The sequence below is a fragment of the Leptonotus elevatus genome, chromosome 15 (assembly GCF_054856555.1).
Source record: "Leptonotus elevatus isolate MCC_2025b chromosome 15, RoL_Lele_1.0, whole genome shotgun sequence".
Taxonomy (NCBI): Eukaryota; Metazoa; Chordata; class Actinopteri; order Syngnathiformes; family Syngnathidae; genus Leptonotus; species Leptonotus elevatus.
The window spans coordinates 19,687,537-19,705,203 of NC_141253.1; the positions used below are offsets into that span (position 1 = coordinate 19,687,537).

General features: G+C 39.2%; 1 protein-coding gene and 2 long non-coding RNA genes across 5 annotated transcripts in view; 1 reads left to right on the top strand and 2 right to left on the bottom strand.

Annotated features, from left to right (window-relative positions):
• Positions 1–2,388: 2,388 nt before the first annotated feature.
• LOC147162348 (uncharacterized) lies at positions 2,389–17,392 on the bottom strand. 3 transcript variants are annotated; one of them, XR_015097232.1, is made up of 4 exons: positions 17,230–17,392; positions 6,420–6,467; positions 6,284–6,339; positions 2,389–3,111 (listed from the first exon to the last, which is right to left on the bottom strand). It is a non-coding gene; the product is annotated as an uncharacterized LOC147162348 (long non-coding RNA). The 3 variants fall into 3 exon arrangements; XR_015097233.1 differs by having other exon boundaries at positions 2,389–6,196; XR_015097231.1 differs by having other exon boundaries at positions 2,389–6,339.
• LOC147162349 (uncharacterized) lies at positions 14,481–17,221 on the bottom strand. Its single transcript, XR_015097234.1, has 2 exons — positions 15,046–17,221; positions 14,481–14,768 (listed from the first exon to the last, which is right to left on the bottom strand). It is a non-coding gene; the product is annotated as an uncharacterized LOC147162349 (long non-coding RNA).
• dennd1a (DENN/MADD domain containing 1A) overlaps positions 16,885–17,667 on the top strand; it is a 119,031-nt gene continuing 118,248 nt past the window's right edge. Inside the window, exon 1 of the mRNA XM_086096421.1 lies at positions 16,885–17,055. The gene's annotated coding sequence lies outside the window, so the exon portion shown is untranslated. The remainder of the gene's footprint in view (positions 17,056–17,667) is intronic.

The following is a 17,667-nucleotide window of genomic DNA, read 5'->3' on the forward strand; positions in this document are numbered from 1 at the left end:
ACCAAATGCAACTGAGCATTTTCTGGGGGTGCAATTGCACTTTATAGTCAATGCACAGTACTTCACACCGGGGGGCATGGATGCGTGCGTGCAGATGACGTATTTGTAGGCTATTTGGAGCGGGACACGTTGCGGCGCACTTAAAATCGGCACATTCACATATTCACCAACGTTTAAAAATGAATACATTTCTTCGCACCAGCCAATCGGCTATGGGAACGGACTGCAAAGTCACACACGGCGTTCTGTACAGATCTGTAGTCAACCGGAGATAGTGGTAAGTATTTACTTGTTTAAAACTGTTGATAGCAATAGTGTTAACATTAGCTAAAGTATTTAGCATGGCCACCAGAATGCAAGTAAAAAAAGCGCTTCGAGGGGCTCTCATCAAAGAAAAAAAGGAAGTAGGCGGTGGGCGTGCGAGGGAGGACTTCATTTTTTTTGTTAACATCAGTTTAATTTATCAACAAATGAAACAAAATTTGTTGGCACTCTTATTTCTTGCACATTTTGCATTGATCGGTAACTTTTTGTGGGTTACCGGCTCCGGCGAACTGAGCGGGCATCTATGCTCGGGGTCCGTCATACATGACGTAGTTGTGGTTATTGTCCAATGGCATGCTTCAAAATGCGCCCTCTTGGTTTGTTTTTCCGGTTTTAGATAGCGACTTGACAACCTGTAATGTTTAAGCACTGTCGTAGTTTATACCTCATGTCTAAATATTACTTCACGCATCGACACATTTATTGCTAAAATAACACTTTTGTACATCAGTCACTTTAGGAAAGGTAAAATTTGTCAACGTCGTTGAAGTTCGTCTTTAAACTTGACTGGGAATAGTCCTTATTGTCACTTCTTTTGAAAAGTCATGCCTTCTTCTTAAAATGTAAGGCTTCTCTAACATTAATGTCTAAATGTCATTATGAACTTTGCACATAATAAGTATGACAGACTTTCCACATTTGATCTCCAAAGTGTTGTTTTGTCCGCTTGAACAAACAAGGAAAAAATTCCTAATAACAATTCCTAATAATCTGCATAATGTCACAAAAAGCTACACAATTACACGCCCACATTTGTTGAAACTGTTTTCTAGCTAACAACACAGAAATGGACTGCTGTATAAATTTGGTGTTTCTGTAGACAGACCAATTGGTACAAGTAGCAGAAGAGGCTTTGCATAACCTTAAAAACAAAGTTTGTTACATGTTATGTGGATAGCTTATGTTTGTCTAGAGACTGAAAATTAAAATTAGCTTTGACTTATATGTATGTTTAAGCATTGTCCCATTATAAGTTATACATAAGTTATATGTAGAAGTTAAATTTCAGGAATATGCCGCCTCTCCCCGCCCGTTCTCCACCTCCCTGTCCCTTCTCCCTCGTCACCCTTCCTCCTCCTCCCCCCTCTCTCTGCTGCCCTGCCGCTGCCCCTTGCCCTTCTTGTCATCTCCTTCCCCGGTACTGACCCCCTCCCCTGTCCCCCCCCCCCCCCCCCCTGTCCGCCCCCACCCTTCCCCGGCCCGGGGGCTCCATCCGTGGCCCGGGTCTCGGGGCTCCGTTGCCGAGCGGGCGGGTGGGGGTGTTGTGCCTGCCCCGCTCCGGTGAGCCTCCTGGCACCTTGGGCAGGCCCCGGGGGGCGGGGGCTGCGGGCCGGTGGGGTGCCTGGCGGGACTTCCGTGCCCCGTTCTGCTGCGTTGGGCTTGGGGCGCCGTGTTAGGGTTTGGGGCGCTTTTGGCTCCTGGGTTTACTCTCCAGCCGCTGGCCCCTTCTGTAGCCTGGGGATACCCTGGGGGGTTGTGCTTGCTCTGTCCTGGCCGGCACGGCTCCCCTCTCTGGTGGAGGTTTTCAGGCATGCCAAGATCCACCACACCAGCATCTACCGAAATTCAAACACAATCTGCTTCTTCCTCTGGTTGTTGAATCGGTGGAGGCTGATGTCTGTGGATCTCACTCTGCTTCATCTATCCTTCCTTCCTTCCCTTAGTCTTTCCGTTGGTCTCTTGAGGTCTCCCTAATTTGTTGGAATTTAGATGTTTCTGGGGTTGGTGAAAAATTCTGGTTGGTATCCTGGGGGGTAGTAGGTGATGTCTGGTCGGTGCTGGATTTCACTTTTCTTTCTTTTCTTTGATCCTTCCTCGGGTCTCCTGACAACCTCACAACTCTAGCTGGATTCTGAAGTATTTGGTTTAGGTGAACGGTATGGGATTTTTAATAGGTTTTTAGGTGAATTAATGAGTACACACACGCACGCACGCACACATGCACACACACACCCGCACATGCACATTCTCACGCGCATACAAAAAAGAAAAAGAGAGAAAAAAGGGAGAACAATGATGATGAGATGTTGAATCTGTAAGATTACCGAATGAACAATACTGAGCTTTCTCTTGAAATTTTTTTTATAAATAAAAAATAAATTCAGGAATCTTCTGCATTTCCAGCCAACAGCAGCTATCACAGACTGCTACATGCACTTTGCCAACATCCAAACATAAAATGAGCTCAGAGAAGAAGGAAAAAAAGCACTTATTTCACATAGACTCCTTGCATACGCACATTTAGTTGACCAGCTATCAGGCTGCAGTCTACAGAAGCAGCCTTTGAATGTAAGCCTGTTCCTGCCCCTGAGAAGATGGATGGATAGAATCGAATAAAATAGAATAGCCTTTATTGTCATTGTAACATCAAGATACGAGATTGTGTTGCTCCCTCATGCAAAATTAAAAAGGGTGAAAAGTATAATAATGTTCTGAGCTCTACTGAGGCAGCGGGAGTGGCAGATGTTCAGAAGAAAAGGCAGAGAGCAGCCGATGATCTTCTCTGCTGTCTTTTTATATTCTCTGCAACCTTTTCCTCTCCGCCTCAGTACAGCTGGGGTACCACACTGTGATGGCGTAGGTCAGCAGACTGAGACTCTACGCAGGAGCGATAGAAGGGGTGTTGAGGTTCTCCCTCCTGAGTACCCTCAGGAAGTGGATCCGCTGCTTGGCCTTTTTCACCATTGCCGTAGTGTTCGTTGTCCGGGACAGGTCTGCTGTGATGTAAAATGAATGGACTGGATGATCACTCCCTCCAGCTCCAGAGCCAATACTCGAGCTGGTGCTCTTGTAAGAAAACAAACTATGTTAAGAGGAGATGCACCTGCAAACTGAATCAGCTGCCATTTACAAACTTGTGCCAATGCACCTCTGTGGCAATAGGTCATTTGAAGATGACCAACTCAAGTTGTTGTTGTTCATTTAATATAACTAATAGTTAGTTCATTGATATGCTACTAAGATGGATACAATACAAACCCTTAGGGTGTGTAATTACTTTGGACAATTATTTATGTCCAACAAAGTTCCATGGTAGTTTTTTTGTTTGTTTGTTTTTTTCATTTGCTGAATGACCAGAAAGGATAATAGTTTTAGATCATATATATTCCTCCCCCGATCTCTCCCTCTATGGCCATTTACATTTTTGTAAGATCAATAAAATACCCTTAATAAACTAAAGCTGCATGGCCATCTGCCACTTAAACCCACATAACTTCCACCAACTTTTGTTTTTTGTTTTCCCTCCCACACCATGTGTGATGAATAACGTAATAGTAATTCGAGATGAATATTCAGCGACAAAGAAATATAGCTTCAGGTCTCGAGCTTCACAGCAACACAGCAACACATATGCTAACATACATGACGCCTTTACTTGTCATTTACATTGCCAAACTTTATACAACATATAAATAGCATCACTAGTGTTTTCCAAAAATATGTATACTCACCTGCAAACGTAAAAGCTGCACCTTTCGCACATATTTTGTGTAATGTTTCGTCTTGTAGCGTGACCACGCACAACTTAGCTGTTGTTATGACCAACTGTTGCATATCGATGTCTGAGATGAATAACATCACGTGATTTGTAGCGTTGCGTGCTATTGGTTCAACTGACATAGTAGTCTGCAGCGTTGCCTGCACGTTTAATGAAATTTACAACTTGATTTTGGGAAAATGTGCAATAATTATGAGTGCCAAAAACAAAATCTGATTCAGAAAAAATAAACTTCAAAACATAAACGATCGAGGTCTTCCCTCACCAGGGATCATTGATCTCAAAAACTAAAGCAGATACGTCGCCTCGGCCCACCGCCTAAAGGCGCTGCAGGAGAAAGAGTGGCTCACCTGTAGTGCAATACTCGGCCGCACTCTCTTTTTCGACATAGTTTACCAAGCGACCCTCTCCTTCTCTGGTGTGCACAATGAAGCTGCCAGTACTCATAACACGCCAGCGAGCAGCAAGGCGGACACTCACTCCCGTGTTTGGTGTTTAATTCAAACAGACGCTTGCAGCGGTTTTTTTTGTGTCACCACAACGTCCTCTTTCGGCCATATTCTTTCGGCTTGAATTTTATTTCGGCCGAATGCCAAAAATGCAAATTTTTGCAATTTTCGGAAGACAATTTTCGATGGCCGAATATTCGGTGCATCATTAGAAAAGAAGAAAGAAAGAAAGACATTTTATTTTCATCAGTTAGCAGAGTTTCCATATAACCCCTGCAATGTTCTTTTCAGCATTCTTCTGCTCAATGCAACACGCCTCATAAAATAATGTCGTGCAAAGGAGGTTACAATACAAATATGATAAAACACCTCAGGATTCACATTGTTGATTGTGTGTGCTGCTTCTTGGAACTTCCTGTGCTGCCTTCGACTCGACTCCTCTGCCACCTCCCCAGTCAGGATCGGGTAAGTAAATACCTCTTATGCTACTTACACTGTATTGTGGCCCTTGCGTTCCTTTTGTAATACAGTACTATCAAGAGGAAAATGAGGGCCACCAGACCCAAAAACAAAGAGCTGACAGCAAGCATCAATAACTCCTGGGCTTCCAGGACACCCAGGCATTGCCACGGCGCATCGAGGCAGTGATTAAGGCAAATGGAATCCAACCAACTATTGAAGATTGACATATTGATTTGAAAATACCATCCATCTTTTTTTCCCATGCAAAAAAACACTGGGACAAAACACATTGTGATTTCTTCACATTATTCAATTTTTTGACATCCTGTTTTCATGTTTAAATGTATTAATTTTTTTAGCTGGAAGCCCGAATAATTAAAAATTAGAGCTGTCAAACGATTACATTTTTTAATCAGATTAATCACCTAATAAAAAAAGGCTTTTTTATCAATATTTTTCCCCGCCAAATTTGAAGAGCACCGGTTATGTGTTAATTCTTTTGACATTTAATGTTATGAGGACGCCACTGCACACGCTCATCCTCCTCTTTTTCTAATCAATGAATTACTAAATTAATGTCATGAAGGGGGAGCTTGAGGACCCAAATGCGGGAAGACAGGGCAAGGACGCAGAGATTCGATCAAAAAAGGGATTTTAATTTCTACAAAACAAAAGGCGAGATCTAAATTGCACGGAAATACATAACATGGAGAAAACAACAAGGCAAAACGGGCAGCATGACATTGGGGGGGGGGGGGGAATCCAAGGCAAAAACGGGCAGCATCACAGGGGGAAATACAACAATGACCCGACACAGACACAGGGGAGACAGCAGACTAAATACACAGACTAACGACACAACAAGACACACCTGGGGCAAGACACAAGTGGCTGAGGGCACTGATTGGATCACACGAGGAAGGGCAGGATCATACTTAAACAAGACCAAGGGAGACACACAAGGAAAACAGAACCCAAAACATGACAATTAATAAATTTAAAATGTGAAAAAAAAAGACCCCAATATTTTGACAAATATTCTAAATTTCATATGCAAACATTTATTAAATGCTTTAATTTAGTGCATGTAATTATGTTTATTGCTCAAACAACCTGTGCTACCTTAAATGTAGCCATCCGCTTTCACGCTAAAGGATAATCTATGGTCAAAATTAATAGTGTGATTAATCTGCGTTAATTCATGCGATATTTTTTTGTGATTATTTAATCAGTTAATGCTTTAACTTTGACAGCACTAGTAAAAATAAACAAATAATTACTTGAAATCACTTAAATTGTGGGCCCTGAATCTATAATCTATGAAAGTTTAATTTTTTGAATGGAATTACGGAAATTATTCAACTTTTTGAGCATATTCTAATTTTTTGACGAGCACGTGTAATCCACTTGTTACCCTGTGGGGTCCCGACAGTAGTATTGATGAGACTACATCTATCGCATCCTGGAAGATAAATAAATTGCATAAATTACATATCTAACTTGCAACCCATACCAAAGTAGTCCAACACTACACTGAATTACTGTGTACCTTCAGGAGTCCTGGCTGCGTTGCGGACACGAGGTGTGTCTTGCCGCCAATATTCACTGTTGTGGGATATTGAAATTAATATTTTTACTCACAGTGTTACCATTGTGAACATTGTGATACTTAACAAATACGGTACCTTGTGTCCTGCCTGTCACGTTGCCAGGTGTGCGCCATTGATTATCTGCTGGAAGACAATGGGGAAATCATACTTGCAACATTAGTCATGTTTGTTTGGTATACAGTATAGGCGGTTTAGCTAATAACTTGTGAACTTTGTCCTCTTGCTGGACATCAGTGCGTTGTGGATGACCTAAGGTAGAAATGATCAATAATAACTTTGTATACATTAATATTGAGACGATATGTACTTAACTACATCTTGTGTAGACAGTGTAATCTGAAGGAGATCAGTGACTGCAAAGTAGTGGTAGAAGAGAGTGTAGCCAGACAGCATAGGATGCTAGTGTGTAGGATGACTCTGGTGGTGAGAAAGACAAAGACGGGAAAGGCAGAGCAGAGGACGAAATGGTGGAAGCTGAAAAAGGAAGAGTGTTGTATGACTTTCAGAAAGGATTTGAGACAGATGACTGGACAACTACAGCAAATGTGATGAGGGAGACAGGTAGGACAGTCCTTGGTGTATCATCTGGAAGGAAAGGAGATAAGGAGACTTGGTGGTGGAATGAGGAGGTGCAGAAGTGGATCCAGAGAAAGAGGTTAGCTAAGAAAAAGTGGAACACTGAGAGGACTGAAGAAATTAGACAGGAGTACAGGGAAATGCAGCATAGGGTGAAAGTAGAAGTGGCAAAGGCCGAACAAGGGGCTTACAATGACTTGTATGATAGTAAGGAGAGAGAGGTTACAGGTTGGCAAGACAAAGAGACAGAGATGGGAAGGATGTACAACAGGTTAGAGTAATAAAGGATAGGGATGGAAGTGTATTGACAGATGCCAATAGTGTGATGGGAAGATGGAAAGAGTACTTTGAAGAGTTGATGAATGATGAAAATGAGAGATAACAAAGAGTAAAAGAGGTGACTGTTGTGGACTAGGAAGTAGCAAAGATTAGGAGAGGTAGCAGTAGAATTTCTGACTGGGTTGGTCAACAGGAATTTAGATAGTGAGAAGGTGCCTGAGGAATATAGGAGAAGTGTACTGGTGCCCATTTTTAAGAACAAGGAAGACGTGCAAAGTTGTGGCAACTACAGAGGAATAAATCTGATGAGACACACAATGATGCTATGGGAAAGGGTAGTTGAAGCTAGACTGAGGGCAGAGGTGAAAATTTGTGAGCATCAGTATGGTTTCATGCCCCAAAAATTAGTATCAACAGATGCAGTATTTGCTTTGAGGATGTTGATAGAGAAGTACAGAGAATGTCAGAAGGAGCTGCATTGTGTCTTTGTAGATCTGGAAAAAGCTTACGACAGGGTGCCCAGAGAGGAACTGTGGTTTTGGAGGAAGTCTGGAGTAGCAGAGAAGTATGTTCAAGTGGTGCAGGACATGTATGAGGACTGTAAGACAGTGGTGAGGTGTGCTGTAGGTGTGACGGAGGAGTTCAAAATGGAGGTGGGACTACATCAGGGATCAGCTCTGAGCCCCTTCTTGTTTGCTATGGTAATGGATAGGATGACAGATGAGGTTAGACAGGAATTTCCATGGACTATGATGTTTGCACATGACATTGTGATCTGTAGTGAGAGCAGGGAACAGGTGGAGGAGAAGCTAGAGGCGTGGAGGTTTGCCCTGGAAAGGAGGGGAATGAAGGTTAGTCGTAGCAAGACGGAGTATCTGTGTGTGAATGGGAGGGACCCAAGTGGAAGAGTGAGGTTACAGGGAGAAGAGACCAAGAAGGTGGAGGATTTTAAGTATTTTGGGTCAACAGTCCAGAGCAATGGAGAGTGTGGAAAATAAGTGATGAAGCGTGTGCAGGCAGGCTGGAACAGGTGGAGAAAAGTGTCAGGTGTGATGAGTGATAGAAGAGTTTCAGCTAAAATGAAAGGAAAGGTTTATAAAACTGTGGTGAGACCAGCGATGTTGTTTGGTCTGGAGACAGTGCCACTGAGGAAAAGACAGGAGGCAGAACTGGATGTGGCAGAGATGAAGATACTGAGGTTCTCTTTGGGAGTGACCAGGATGGATAGAATCAAGAATGGGGAAACAACATATGGCTGTCACATGGGTCAGCACTCAGCAGGGGTTGGCACTCTGAAAAATAATTTCACAGGTAACATACTTCACTCTGATTTTGATGATAAGGGTCATTATATATGTCAAGTTGTTGACTTTAACAAGATTATCTTAATGATTGTAAATGTTTATGGTTACAATTCCAGAGAGGAAAACAATATATTTTTTTACACAATTGAGCAAAAACTTTTTGTATGGTTACATAAATTCCCAAATGCTTTACTTTTAATTGCCGGTGATTTTAATATTGCTCTTGATAGTTCTTTAGATCGATGGCCTCCAAGGCAAAACAACAAATTTGATTGTTATTTGAAGCTTTTTATGCAAAGATTTGACTTAATTGATATTTGGAGAGAGAAATTCCCAACTGAGAGAGTATTTACATGGTTTAACAAATCAGGCACTTTACAGTCCAGGATTGACTACTGGTTGGTGTCCAGTAGTCTTAGAAAGAACACTTTGACACAAATTCTGGCCACTCCTTTAACTGATCACAAAGCTGTACATGTCTGCATTTCTTTATTTCCTTCTCCTTGCCATATTCCCTCGTATTGGAAGATGAATAGTGCCATTTTGAATTATGATGAGGTGAGAGTCTAAATTAAAAGACTGATTCAGAAATAAGGAATGAGGCCCAAACTGATAACAAATATAGTGTTAAGTGGGAACTTTTGAAATTTGAAGTTGCAAAATTTGTAAAAATAAAATAAAATACAGCTCCAATTTAGTTAAAAGGAGAAGATTAGAGGAAGAGAAGATTATTTCTATCGTAACATCGCTTTCTCAGAAATCACCTGAATGGATGTCTATTATTGAAAAAGAAACACTTACAGAAAACCAAAGTAAGCTTGACAACTTAAATATGCTTAGAGCAAAAGGTGCCTTTATAAGATCGAGTCAAAAATGGATGGAAGAGGGGAAGAGAAATTCGGCAAACTTTTTTAGATTAGAAAAGTCACATTCTCAAAATAACACTATCCGACAACTTGAAATTGACAATGTTCTTTGTGATGATCCTAGACAAATTGCTACATACTGTTCTAATTTTTTATAGTAAATTGTATACCTCTCAGTATTGTAATAGGAGTGCATCTGACTTTTTAGATTCGATCGAGGTGAATAGAATTGATATTACAGATGGAGAGATGTGTGATGCTCCTTTGACTCTTCTAGAAATTACGGATTCCATCAGAAGTCTTAAACTAAATATATCTCCTGGGGTCGATGGAATAGTTTCAGAATTCTCTAAGATATTTGCAGAGTAGTTGACCCCCTTTTTGTTAAAAAAGGTTGTTTAGATTATTCTGAATTGATTAATGACAATAGTTATATCCTATTTCTGGATTTTTATAAAGCGTTTGTTTCAGTGGAACACGAGTTTATTTTTAAATCTTAAAAAAAAAAATCGGTTTTGGTTATGTTAAGCAACTTTTAGCTAACCATATTAAGTCAAGCACTTTAAAAGGAATTAAAATTGCAGAGCGAGAAATATTTATTAATCAATTAGCCGATGATACCACTCTTTTTCTCAAAGACTCTGACCTGATAGCGTCTGCTCTGGATATCATAAAAGTGTTCTCTAGGGCTTCTGGACTATACCTGAATGTAAATAAATGTGATCTTATGGCAGTGAAATATTCTGTTGTTGGCTCGATTTTGAACATTCCTGTCAAAGACACGGTTACATATTTAGGAATAGTTATCATTAAAGATGAAAAATACATTTTGCACCGATTATTGAAAAAAACAAAAAAAGGTTGAACATGTGGCTTCTTAGAGATTTGTCTTTAAGAGGTAGAACCTTGATAAGTAAAGCAGAAAGTATTTCCAGACTTACATATGATGCCTTTTCATTGTATGTAGATAATAAGACCATTAAAGATGCCAGATGCTTTTCAATTTTTTATGGAAAAATAAAACACATTCATTAAAAAATCAGTGGTTATGAATACGTATGAGAAAGGGGGACTTAGCTTCTTAAATTTGGACTCCTTAAATAATACATTTAAAATTAACTGGATTAGGTATTTTCTGAAAAATTCTGACTCAATTTGGAACAGTATTTCGAACTATGTTTTTTTCCAAAATTGGTGGATTAAGATTTCTGTTGTCACTTAATTATAAAATTGAAAGAATCCCCATTTGCTTATCAAACTTCCATAATCAGGCATTGCTTGCTTAGTCACTCATTTACAAGCATAACTTTTCACCACACCGCTACTACTCTATTTGGAATAACCAAGACATTTGTTACAAGAACAAATCTATTTTTTTAAAGACTTGGTTTGATCATAATATCATCTGGGTGAGTCAATTATTCAACAGCAGGGGAGTGTTATTTACTTATGAGGAATTTCTTCTACACTTTCTGATGCCTGTGATGCCTAAACAATTTGCTGTAGTTTTTGATTCTATTCCTTCTGGTGTATTAATGCTGTATAGGGGTCACATTGGTGTTGTAGCTGACACTCCTATTGCTGATATCACTGAATCACCAATTGGTAGATTATGTTTCAAACCTTCCTGTCATAAAAACAATCGCAAAATCCGTGCTTTTTTCCAATCTGATATTGTGTCTGTGTCACCTGCAATATCATACTGGAACTGTCGTGTAAATAATTTATGTTGGGAAAAAAATTGGTTCCTGCCTCAAAATTTGTTTTTAGTGAACAAGGTAAAGGAAGTGTCTTTCAAAATTATTCATCGTTGTTTTCCTGTGAAATCCTTTTTCGTTAAATTTGGTTATGATATGGATCTTAACTCTGCTCCTTCTGTGGCTCCCAATCAGAGACTCTTGTGCATCTGTTTTGGAAATGTACTTATGCTCGCATGCTATGGCAAGACATTTGCAAATTTATTTTGGACAATATCTTTTGTAATTTGGAGCTTTCCTTACCGAATGTTTTTTTTTTTAACTATGACAATTCATTTGAAAAATAATATTATTTGATTAATCTTTTAATTTATCTTGCTAAGTTTTATATTCATAAATGTAAATGTGTAAAGTCAAAACCTATTTTTTTCTGTTTTTTAAAGAGATGGATGTATATTTACAGTCCATCTCTACTTCCAAAAATAAGAAGGCTATCAAGACCTTAATTTTGTGTTCTCATTTTGATGTTTTTAATATTTCTTAGTTTAAGACCCCAGGCATTTTTTCCCCCTTTTCCTTTACTGTTATTGTGAGATTGTTGTGTACTGTGATGATGATTGTTTGCTTAATGTTTGCCATGTTTGGCTTTTGATTTCAATTTGTTAAATAAAGCAATTAAAAAATAAAATAAAATAAATAGAATGCATGTATGGAGCCGCGGCAGCCTTGGCTCAATAAAACTTGTTGTCCTCAGGAAGCAATTCCGACACAAAAGCGAGTGGCCCTGTACTTCCACCTTCCTTTTCTTCCTTTTACCGTGCGGGGTCACATGACTACAGGAAATGCGAAAAAAGTGACTTCCATTTCAACACGTCTCAAAAAGCACCTCATGAGAGCGTAAATCTGAGTCTAATGGTAACGCACTCATTGAGGTCAATAGCGCCACCCAGCCTATTGAATTGTGTTTACTAGCTACTCACTCTGCATCAATTCATTATTCTGACATGGATTTGCCTTGACTTGGTGAGCAGGGTGACCAATCTGGTGTTAGGACCTGCCCACCAAACTTTGGTGGGTGAGTTTGACAGATAAAATAAAATTCATGAAACACCGCAACACAGTGACCATGAAATAATTAATTAAATAGAGAAATAATTATTTATATATATATTTGGTGTCCTGATTGGTGGATTGATTGGTGTCCTGTCTTGCTTGTTAGGTTTTGTTTGCACCTGTACTCGTCATCCTGTTCCCTTGCGTCATCCAATCATCTCCCCCAGCCACTTGTGTCTTGTCCAGGTGTCTCTTGTTGTCTCGTCAGTTGGCTTGTATTTAGTTCCCTGGTTTCATTCAGTCTTGGTTGGATCATTCTCGCTGTCACCACTCTTGTGTTGTTACTTTGATTTTTGGTCTTTTTAGAACTTTGTTGGTTGTTTATTTAGAGTTTTACCCAGTTCACCTGTTAGTGTTTTTGTTAAATAAATTGTTTTCAGTATTGCATGCATCCCTGCCATGGTTCTTCTGCCTCCCTGCATTTGGGTCCTCCACCCCCATCTTGACAAATTTTTACTTGAGTTTAATTTTCCAATGCAACATTACTCTTATTTGAATATAAATATTGGCTATTCTACTTTTGAAATGCTAGTCTATCTGTATTGCTAAAATGTGAGGAGTGTCACTGTCACCTAACTACTTTAACAAAAGTAACTAGGTCAAATGTTAGTTTATTTATTTTTAATTAAATGAAAATAATCTCATACGTTTCTAAATCTTGCTCAAAAGGTGGAGACAACTACTGGAGACACTGCTGAAGCATCAGTGAAAAGGATGACACACTCCATCAGCAAGCAGCCAAGAGACAGGAGATGAAACCTGGGAGGTATTCCATCAAGCCGGATTAAGGAAAAGCCTGTTTTATTTCGCTGAACCTGTTTTATTTTTATCAGAGTTCCGTTCCATCATGTTGGGTTATATAAATTTTCTCTCAGTAACCATGGTAATTTATGCCGTGGAAAAGGCTGGCTCATTTCAATAAACCTGGCTCATTTTAAGTCAGTGTTCCATTCCATCAATGTGGTTTATGTGAATGCCAACTCAGTAACCATGGAAATTTATGCTGCAGACCTAACCTGCTCCGGAGCAGATTAACTGTCAAGCTTAGTTTAGCTGTGTGTCAAAAAAACGTCAAAAGACTGCGCTTGTGTAGCACTTGTGTAGCACCTAAAAGGGTATATTTGCTTTTGTATAACATGGTATTTGCTTTTGTATGACATTGTATTTGATTAATGACATTTCGGCACATTTTGTTTTTTATAAGATGTAATTTAGCACACTACCCTAGAGGTTAGACTTGCATCACTTATTTCATGTAAAAAAAAAAAAAAAGTCCATGAAAATCATATCTCACCACTTTCACTGTTTACAAAATCAATCGCTTTAATTAAACTAATTCATATAGAAGTCTTCAAGTCACGCATCAAATGTAATAATTCCAAGATGCCTTATAATTATAATCATCATTATAAGTGCTCGACATAAATACAGGGAAATATAGTCACATAAAAAATGCCTTCCCACACACATGGGTCAGAGTTCCCCCCTCTATTCCCTCATTCAGTGCCCTTGCTGCTCAGTGCCAGATCTTCTGCTGATGTGAATGTAGCAGGCGGAGGTCCCCCACCTGTGGCAGTGGCCTAGTCTTTTTTCTGGTGGCTACAATGGTGGGCAGCATATATTTACAGCTCAACACCTATTTAGTCTTATTTTTTATATATATATATATATTGTTATAGGCTACTTGCCATGATCGCTTTTGGCTACTGTTGTTTAACAGTGAAGAATGAATATGTAGGTCAATTCAAAGTGCTTTACTTTAAATCAATAATTAATAACACTATTAATGTGAAATACACATCTAACATGAAACAATTATAACTTATGCATTGTCTGTCGGCTATTTTTTTTTTTGCCAATGATATTTCCCTCGTCCTATTGATAGCAGCAGTATTGCTTTTTCTAGTGAGTCTTGAATTCCTCATACAGCTCCATCAATAACTTTTGTTCTGTTTGTGAGAAGAATACCGCTCTTATTTTGCTGTCTTTTGACATAATTGATCACAATTTCACCTATCGACTCATCTGGGCTTCTTGTCTACCCCGGGAGCGTGTACAAAGCCAGGCTATGCAAGCCTGTCTTAAGTTAGCCATGATTAGACACTGCTGGAATGGGTTAGTGGAACGACTTGGCGCTTTATTCAGAGATGGTGTTCACTTCCAGCCTTGCTTTTTTGCATGAGCCTCGCTTTCTTTAGCTGCGTTGATGGAATACCCTCCTGATCTTTAAATCAAGGTTGACACAACCACACCAATGGATGTAGAAACGGATCTTCTGGACATCAAATAAAACATTTCAAATGATGCACAATCTTGTTTATTGAATGATACATTCAAATAACTCTCAATATGGATTAAATTGTACTCCTTTAACATTTCAAACTCAAAATTGGAAGATGTCTAGAAAGCATAATTTCTTCACTTTCCCAAAGGTGATTGCAGTGAAATTATCTTAGAACAGTAACCAGCGTATCAAGGATTCTCATTTGTTGGACTTCACAGCCACTTTGAAGCAGGTTTGATGTCACACCATGTGCCACCGTATAGAGATGGATCAAGAAGCAGCTTTGATTGACTGCATGCTGGCATCTGTGCAAACAGAATTGTTGGGTGAGAATATTCATACAATAAAAAATAATCATAGCTTCCTAGCTATATTTACAAGCTATTGATCGTATGTTTACACTGTCTCAGCTATGACAATACAAATAGCCCAGGTAAAAGGACAGAAAGTCACAGTCCAAAGGTATGCTTCAAATCTTTAAATGAAAATCGTGACTTCAATGTGTTCAGTTTTTGTGACACTTAACATGATATGAGCTAGCTAGCACCGGATTACGAGCTATGATCGTACAATAAATCTTACCTTCATACTAAAACTTGTTTCTTTCTGACCACTTTGAGTGCTCTGCATGTCAACCAACGTTTAAGCTGTTCCACATGGTGTTTGTATATTGAACCATGTTGAAATTTTCACGCCAGGGACGTCCTCTTCTTCTCAAAATGATACGTTAACTGTGGTGTGGCTACTCTGTTTGTTTGGAATTTCTGACTTGTGCATATTAATGATAAAAACGTGGCGTCATTAGAGATCAACCCACTGTCGTTCGCTGAACCAATGAGGTTGAGCTTTAGCCCGCCCAAATCCTCCAGAGTCCGCCCTCTTCTCTACGAGTACAAATCACGGAGCTCTACAAGTACGAATCAGTTTTGCACTAACCGTAGCGAGAAATGTCACGTGAGTGGAGAGCAGCAGATAAACCACCAATAAGCGACTTCTTTGACTACAAGTCATTTCTACAGGTACAAATCACAACTTTTACAGATAAGAAATTTACACTTTTTTTCTACAGGTACATTTTTTTTTATAGGAACTTTTTTTTTTTTTTTTTACAGGTACAAATCACAACTTCTACAGATACAAATCTATACTTTTTTCTACAAATATATATTTTTTTACTACAACTACATTTTTTTTTACAGGTACAAGTTACTTTTGCACCATATTTACCTCTGTAGATATGCCTACACGTCATACCAATTGAGGGGTTTGGGGGAGGAAGCTGGGCTTTGAGGGGGTGTAATTAAATCTGGCTTTAATTTTGTTGTTGTTGCAGGTTAAATGCTTGAGTGCAATCTCAAGCAAACTGGGAAAAACGGACTGCCTGAAATTGCATCCTCGTGTATCTCTGGTCAGGATGCTCGTAGAGGCTTCAAATTCACTTCACTTCCTTTCAATAGTTCCCTCTATGTCCGCTGAAAAGCATTTGAGGATTGGACAAACAGAAAATATTTTTTTTTAGGGGGTGGGGGTGCAATCTCAGGCAGGCTGGGAAAAACGGACTGCCTGAAATTGAAATTTTGTTTATTAATTTTTTTAATGTAAATGTAAATTATGTATTGTTGCTCCTCTCCCGGGACTACTGAAGTCCACACAGTACCCCTTCCCCTCTACCCGACGGTAAGGTTGAGGTGTTGGATCTTTCAAATGGAACCTGCCAGCTAACTGTTCATAACTTGTTCATTTTCCTTTATTATTATTTTTTAATGACACGTTATTGGATAAGAATATATATAAGTTATTGTGCTTCCTACTCCTTTTGAACATGTAAATTATGACATTGATTAATTATTTTCTTTCTTCACATTTTTTTTTTTACTTCAATTTATATTTTGTAATGTGCTAATATGTTCAATTAATCAACCAGCTTACAACAACTCTTCCGGGATCCGACGAGCTCTGCCTCGTCAATATTTTGAAGCAGATGTAATGCCTCTACTGGTTTTTCCCCCTTCAATTTAGGTCAGCCCATGGTGGCATTTCGCTTAATGCTTTGCTGAAAAGTGGTTGCTTTGGAAATCCCACAGCGTTGTCAGCAAGAATGACTCATAAATATGTTCATGTTTTTTAATACAACAAAATGGCCGCATATGAATAATATACACACAGGCACATGAAAAGTCAAAAAGCCAGAAAGGCAGAAACATTATATAATTTCGTAAACAGAGTAACAACAGATCAAATTTTAAGCTTCTAGTATGCTGCCTTCATGTGTTATCGAAATTATGGTAAATATCACATGTCGTGTAGAAAATTGCACGTGAACGCCCCTTCATGTTGTATTTTCTATTGGACAACTGGGAATTAATTTTGATACCCGAGTTTCCGAGTTGAGAGAACTATTCAAGTTTCAACATGGCGGCGAGTGCCGAAGGATTTGTGAATGGAAAGAAATATTAACACTTATAAGGGCGTTAACGTCCGCTAGCACAGCAGGTTGTTTTAGAATCGACACAATTACGTAGCATACACAATTTTGCTAGAACAACAAAATCACATGAACAGAACTCGGTCGTAGTTAGGAGTTTGCGTGAGGTAAGTTCCATCTTTCCCATAGCACTTGAAGGCAGGGTAAATACAGCTCTGTTGTTAACAAACGGCGCTCCTGTGTGGTCTACAACTACAGTTATCCCTGCGAATGTTAACAAGTTACAACAAACTGTCTCCGGCGGTTAGCATAAGAGAAAAAAAACAGGGGAGAGTTATAACCTGTCTATGTGGGCACACAGCAGTGATCACTCGGCGTACTTTCATCTCCTCTTCTTCAATGCCTTGAAAAATGCACGCAAGCGCACTCATAAAAAAAAAAGACAAAAAAATACTCCAAAACGCTGACAACTGGTCGAGGTTCTCTGAAGGAAAACAAACGGCGATGGCAAACCGGAAAAGGCGGGGCGTTATGAGATTTTCACAGAAATACTCTTTGCAACGGTCGATTTGTGTCTCCTGACATATCCTATTTCGTTTCTGAATAAAATGGAAAATCAAACTGTTATTGGATTTTTCCTACCCGTTCCAGACATCTAAACAAGAAAATCAAGCTGTATTTCTATCTATTTTTAAAACGAAAATCAAATAACGAGTCATTTTTTATATCTGTTTCCAGACGTAATATCTAATGACCAAAAGAGACACGGACCGAAAATA